The sequence below is a fragment of the Ailuropoda melanoleuca genome, chromosome 10, assembly GCF_002007445.2.
Source record: "Ailuropoda melanoleuca isolate Jingjing chromosome 10, ASM200744v2, whole genome shotgun sequence".
Lineage (NCBI taxonomy): Eukaryota > Metazoa > Chordata > Mammalia > Carnivora > Ursidae > Ailuropoda > Ailuropoda melanoleuca.
Window position 1 is genome coordinate 60,930,810 of NC_048227.1, and position 6,613 is coordinate 60,937,422.

Sequence of the window (6,613 nt, forward strand, 5' to 3'; positions counted from 1 at the left end):
AAGGGGACAGATAATAAATATTTGGGGTTTTTAGGCTATATGGTCTCTCACAACTACTCAACTTTGCCATTGAAATGCAAAAGCAATCATCAACGATCATAAATAAGAGAGTGTGTTTAGGTTCCAGTAAAACATACATGGGGCTGGATTTCATCCATGGGCTATTGTTTACCCCTGGTCTGTTGGACAAGACAGCCATTAAACAGATCATATGAGATGATGAATACTTCAAAAGATAAGGACAGATGCAATAAAGTCACATAGCAGAGCTATCTAACCTAGTTTAGGGAAAGGAACAAAGACTTCTTAAGGAATAGGACTTTAAAATTTAAGGAAGAAGAGGAATTATCTAGATAAACTTGGGGCAACAGACTCTGTGAAGACCTAAAGTATAGAAACAGCAAGAATAGAAAGAAATTCATTCTTAACCTTGGAGATTGATAGGGAGAGGGAGCTGAAATTGTAAGAATATAGAGTGAAAAGACAGATTCAGAAAAGACAAATTTTCAAAACCTAACACTCCCTAGAGGAAGAGGTGCCAGCAGAAAAGACTGAGAAGGGATGATCAATAAGGCATAGCAGTAGCAGGAAGTTTAAGACCTTACAGACACTCTAACCTCCTCTTCCATGTGTATGTGTAGGATATGCTGGTTGGGAGATACTAGCCTAAAGGCTACATGAACCTCAGTGAACTGATGTACTTTTTGAAGGGTAAGATTTTATATGTATATATATACATACATAGGTATATAGATACATATGGAGAGAGAGAAAAGAGTAGAGCTGAGGGCTGAGTAAGGTGATTGGGAGTGATAGGGTAGAGAATAAAGAGGTAGTAAAGAAATAAGTAAAAGAGATAGGACAGATTGCTGGTATATAGTAGGTGCTCAATAATTTTTTGGTAAGTGAATGAAAGGATAACAATATAAGATCAAAGAATCGAAGAGGGAAAGGGTTCAATAACAGGCTGGTCAATAGTTTTGCATACTTAAAAGAGCTATTGCTCAAGGCTAGTTTCCTTGGCCATCTGGGAAAAGATGCACGTAAGGACTCAGCCACTCTTGATGCCCTAGCACAGGAGAAGCCTGACCTTCCAATTTCTACCTGTAGGAAAAACTGATCCGGTTTTCTTCTTCCCTAAAGATTTCAGTGAGTAGGAATAGGGACCTTCCTGTGTCAGTACCTGCTCAAAACAAAATAGGAACAAGATTTTTTTCGTAGATTACAGCGACACTAGCTCAACTGTTATCTCTTCTCTCAGTTACCTATGTTACACGTGTGTTTTATTACTTAATTCTAAACATTTTGTATTGTTTTAGTTTGTTATTAACTTCTTGTTGATATCTATAAAGTCCTATGCTAGATGCTGAGGGTAATTTTTTAAAAATGTAAGACATGGCTCTGGGCTCAAGTATTATGTAATTGACCAATAAATTTTAAGCTTCTTGACATTAGGAATCATATTTGACATTTCCTTTTCTTCCTTGCACAGTATCAGACATATGGCTGGTACTGTAGAAATAATTTTCCCCTGCCCTCTACATTGTGCCATTTGGTGACCAAATGGTGTCTATCTAGCTACTTCTGTATCACTTGGACAAAACATGCTGCTTCTGAGGCAATGATATTCTGAAGGCATCAGTAACAGTAATTTCAGCTTGTTGAAGGTAGAGGTTCTTTGTGTAAAGGTCAGCCTGTCAGTAAATAGCATGCCACCCTGTTCTTTCAAGATTATAAGAAACCTTTGTACGTGTATTTTTTACACTTAAAAAAAAAGTAGTGGGAAGCTGTACCCAGGGTCTCACCAGATGTTTTCAAATCAGAACTGGGGCAACTGAGTTGTAATTTATTTTTTAAACATTTATTTTTACAAATTTATGAGAGTGGGGAGCTGAGATTTTTCTTGCCCGAATTAGCAATAATTTCATTCTCTATTCAACTTTGGCAAAATACTAAGCTAGCCCTAAGATGAAAATGTGAAATACAGGTTCTTACCAAGTAAACAAAGTGGAACAAAGATTAGTCTTAAGAATGAAGGGAAACATTACTCATTTTTCTTAAGCTGCTGCTTGCTTCTGCATTAGTATGAACTGTTTTTAGACTGAAAAGTCATAGATGGGGGGGGAGGATCCCCTTTCTAGAATATCCAGTCCCCTATACTAAGCATATCCAAAGTCTTTCAAGACTTAAGTTATTAAAGACTGACACATGGCTTACAGTCTTCCTGTTTTCCTTAACTGGTACCCTCATTCTAAGTGAATCCATCACCGAAGTAGACAGGATACCATCCTCGAAGTTCCTGGACATCTCATCTCCAGTGATCTTCAGCTGCTCGTTTCTGTTGACCCTGGATCTTATCATACACCCAATCCGTTTCATCTCTAACTCCATAAATGCAGACTTCACATTCTTTGGCCACAAGATGCATCCCAGCTCTCTCCCTCAGTTCCTCCTCATTCTCAGTTCCCTGATGTCTCCAGTGCTCTTTCTCTCTCTACGTCAGTCTCTCGTCCTTCTCACATTTCTCTGAAGTGGTACCTCCAATCCAGACTTCTCTTTTTTCTCCCTTTCAGCCTTCTCCTGCCTTCACTTTCTTTGATCTTTTGCTGCATTCTATTTTAAATTACTTTACCACTCTCTTGCCAGAAGCCACATCACCTCTGCCCTACTTGCCCTGCTGTCACTAACCTGGCAAAACAGCAGCTCTAACTGGGTGCCTGCACCCAGGATGCTGAGTGCACCCAGTTAGAAAAAATGTCACTGCTGTGTAGATTGGCATTTGACATTGTACATTCAGGACCACAGACCAGTTAGGTCACTCTGTCCATGTTGTTGGGAAGGGAAGGTTATCCTTATAATGCACTTGACTCTACTCCATATGCCAAGGTACACTTATAAATTCGCCTTTGTATACCCAAAATTAGTAACAGGCTGAATAATTTCCAATGTCGTTATGCCCTCTCTGAGTCTCTAACATAGCTTTTGTGCTTACTTTCCTGTTTTAACTTTATACCTAGACCCCAAAAGGGTCTAGGTAACCAAATAAGGTAGATTTCTCATGTTTTTTAAATTAATATTGGATCAGCGCAAAAGAACATGTCTCAAACATTATGGAATGAAGTGATAACTGAAGGCAAATCACTCGTGGGAATGATTACCCTTTTAGCAAGGCTTTTGTAAATCCAGGTAGTCTCTAGTTGTTAACTCAGGGCTGGGGACTTAGGCTTAGCTCCCTTGAGTCATTTCATTCTTGCCTTTCCCAGCTTCCCCCTTCCATTGTTTCAGATTCTACAAATTTTCTAAAAACAGACCCTTCTTGAGAAAGCAGTGCTTCTTGGGTGGAGAGCAGTGCAGGGTGCTGTTTGCAGGTATAGGTCACTTATATTGAATGACGGTCTCATACTGGTGAAGAGTTTAGGCTCTATGCCCAGTTTCCCTACTTACCTGCTCTGTAACTTTGGGAAAATTACTTTCTGTGCCTCCATTTTCCCACCTGTGGTATATAGATGGTAATATTAGTACCCACCTCGTTGTTGTGAGGATTGAATTGCATATATTAAATGAGTTAATACCTTAGCACTAGTGAGCACTCAGTAACTGTAAGCTATTATTCATAATTTAGAGGCAGTTTCCCTATTTCCTAAAATACATTTATTTATTGCAAGAAGAGACTAATGATGAAAGCTAGGAGCTATTAAAATTCTATTGATTGGATATAAAAAGTAGACTTTTAGAATTGCAAAAGACTCAAGAAATTATTTAGACCATTTGTTTTTAACCAGTACTATGCATCAGAATCAGTTACGAAGTGTTGTAAAGCTACAGTTACCCAGGCCCTCCCTTCTCACAACTACCAAGTCAAAATAAAATGTCCACAGGCAATCCCGATGCAGTCTTTCTTGCAAGAACCACTGAAATAATTCAAGTCTTTATATTTTATGATAAGGATAGTGAGACTTAGAAAGAATAAATGACTTGCCTAAGACCCCATAGAATAGGTAAGATCAAGGTCACCTAGCTCCTTGGTAAGTGATCTTCCTATTCTTCTATGTTGCTTGCCAAATATATTAACTTTCCAAGGAACTAATATGGGAGTTTATCCTTCTCTCAGTAATATCAGGAAGAATAGTATAGGCTTGAAAAGTGTACTTTATTCATCATTTAATTCAAAATAACAAAATTTATCATATAATTCATGCAAAGGACTATTGCACATTTACGGTAGGATTTGAAGTGAATTTTGCTGTGCTTTTCATGTGGACATTAGTCTTTGCCACAATGCTTGCTGCTAATTAGTGCAAGGAAACACTGTGTGTGGCAGAGAGCTGCTCAACCCAGCCTCACAGACTGAAAGCAAACAAATGCTTTTAGGGAAAGGTAGCTATAAGAATTAAACTTTGTAGAGCTCTCAGTAATAAAATATGCATTTTATATAAATAGGATTTTTTTGTTTTAGATCTTATGTTTTTTTATTTTTTTCAAAGATTTTATTTATTTATTTGAGAGCATGAGTGAGAGAGCATGCATGCAGCGGGAGCATGTGTGAGCCGGGGGTGCGGGAGAAGCAGAGGGAGAGGGAAGCCCATAGTGGGGCCTGACATGGGCCAATCTCACCACCCTGAGATCATGACCTGAGCTGAAATCAAGAGTGGGATGCTTAACTGACTAAGCCACCCAGGTGCCCCTGTTTTAAGTTTAAAAACAAAACAAGAAACAAAAAAACCCCTTGTAAATATTCTTAGAATTTTCCAGTATATAAACAGTTAATGTAAAAAAAATTAGTGATTATTAGGTACAGTGTTCTTATTGTAGCTTTATTGATTGGTAGTTTGAAAGTCTAAAAAATACAGCAATACCAAATTCTGAGTTTTTGTGTTTGGTATGGGTACTATGATATTATCTCTCTTAAAATGTTTTTCTTTATTTGCAATATGGAGGAATCAACAAAATGCTTTAGAACTTGGATGTGAACTTATGCAAATATGTGAAACAAATTAAGATGACAGAGCAGAAGAAAATGGAGCTCAAATGAAATCTACCTCTCAAAGCAGGTCTATTTATATTTCACTATATTTGCTATTATAAATTTGTTTCTATGCATTTCTTTGCTAGAAATGATAAATGGCTGCCCACCCAGTGTCTGACTCTTAGGCAACTCCGTTTTACTAAGAAACCACTCATTCTGATTCTGTAAAGGCTATGCACAAGCCCCTAAAAGAAGTCCACCATTCCAGATCCCCATCAACCTATTATTAAACTACTGTTGCTTCTACTGTGTCTTTGCCTGATTCCAAACCCTTTGTTCTACAGTTTGTCTCAGGTTTGGCCTTTGGATCTTTTCACTTGATGCTTATTTTTGGCTTCTTGGCACTGGCCTCTGTGCTCAATCTGATCATCCTTGGTTTAGATGTACCTTCTGCTTCCAAACTGCCAAGATTTATACCCTTTGATTCTAGCTGTTCTGGAATTCCTAGCACAGCCACTGGCTGCTGCCTCAAGGAGACCAGTCCCAAATACTAGCCTCATATTATAAAATCCATTTATTCATCTGTTCAACATATTTCATTCATCAGTACTATGTGTAAATCACCAGAGTAGTTTCTGGAGGAATATAGAAGATTAATTAGTTATAGAAAGCTCTTAAAATCTGGTAGGACAAATAAACAAGTATGTAGTGATAATTTAAGATAGTATGTGTTCAACTTGTATGATGTAAAAGCTTCAAATAGATTTCTTTTCTTTTTTCTTCTTTCAGTAGGCTCCATGCTCAGCATGGAACCCAATGCAGGGCTTGAACTCACAACCCTGAGGTCAAGACCTGAGCTCAAGACCTGAGCTGAGATCAAGAGTCAGACCCTTAACTGACTGAGCCACCCAGGCACCCAAAACCTTCAGATAGAAAGATTTCTAACCAGGGAGTTCGGGATATAGGGTACAAGGGGACATGATGAAAAGAACCTGGGGTGGTGGGTCATGGATTAAAAAAGATTGAAGGTAGGGTAGGATAAACACTATGAGAGAAAGGCATTCCAAAAAGTAGAACCAAAGCAATAGGAACAGAAAAGGTAAGCTATGTTTAAAAAACCTTATTCATCTAGATTGGTTGACAGTATAAGTAGAAATGGAAGAAAACCTAAAAAAAACTGGTTGGTACCAGATTATGGAAGGCTTTGAGTACAGAGAATTTAGAATTGGCAAACATTTACTGGGGAATCAGAAGGTTTTGAGCAGGAAATGATAACTGGCTTGATTTAACAGTGGTATACAGGAAGGAGTTAGTAGTGAGGAGATAGGCAGGCAGAGACTGCAGACCAGGAAATCAGTTAGGAGACTATTACAGTAATCTAAAGTAGGGAGGGCCTGGAGATGAAGACTTTGTTCATTTCATTAAGCACCTGCTATGAGTGAGGTGCTGGTGATGCAATGAGGACTACGTCCTTGTCACATGGGGGCTTTCAATCTAGTGAGACATTGATCTTTTAAAAGCTCCTAGAGGGATCTCTATTTTGAGACCACTTCTAATGTTTGCCTGGTTAGTAAGGAATAGGTCCTCATATAACAATGAGATGTATTTCCTACCTTCTAAAACTACTTTAACATCAATGAGTCTGTT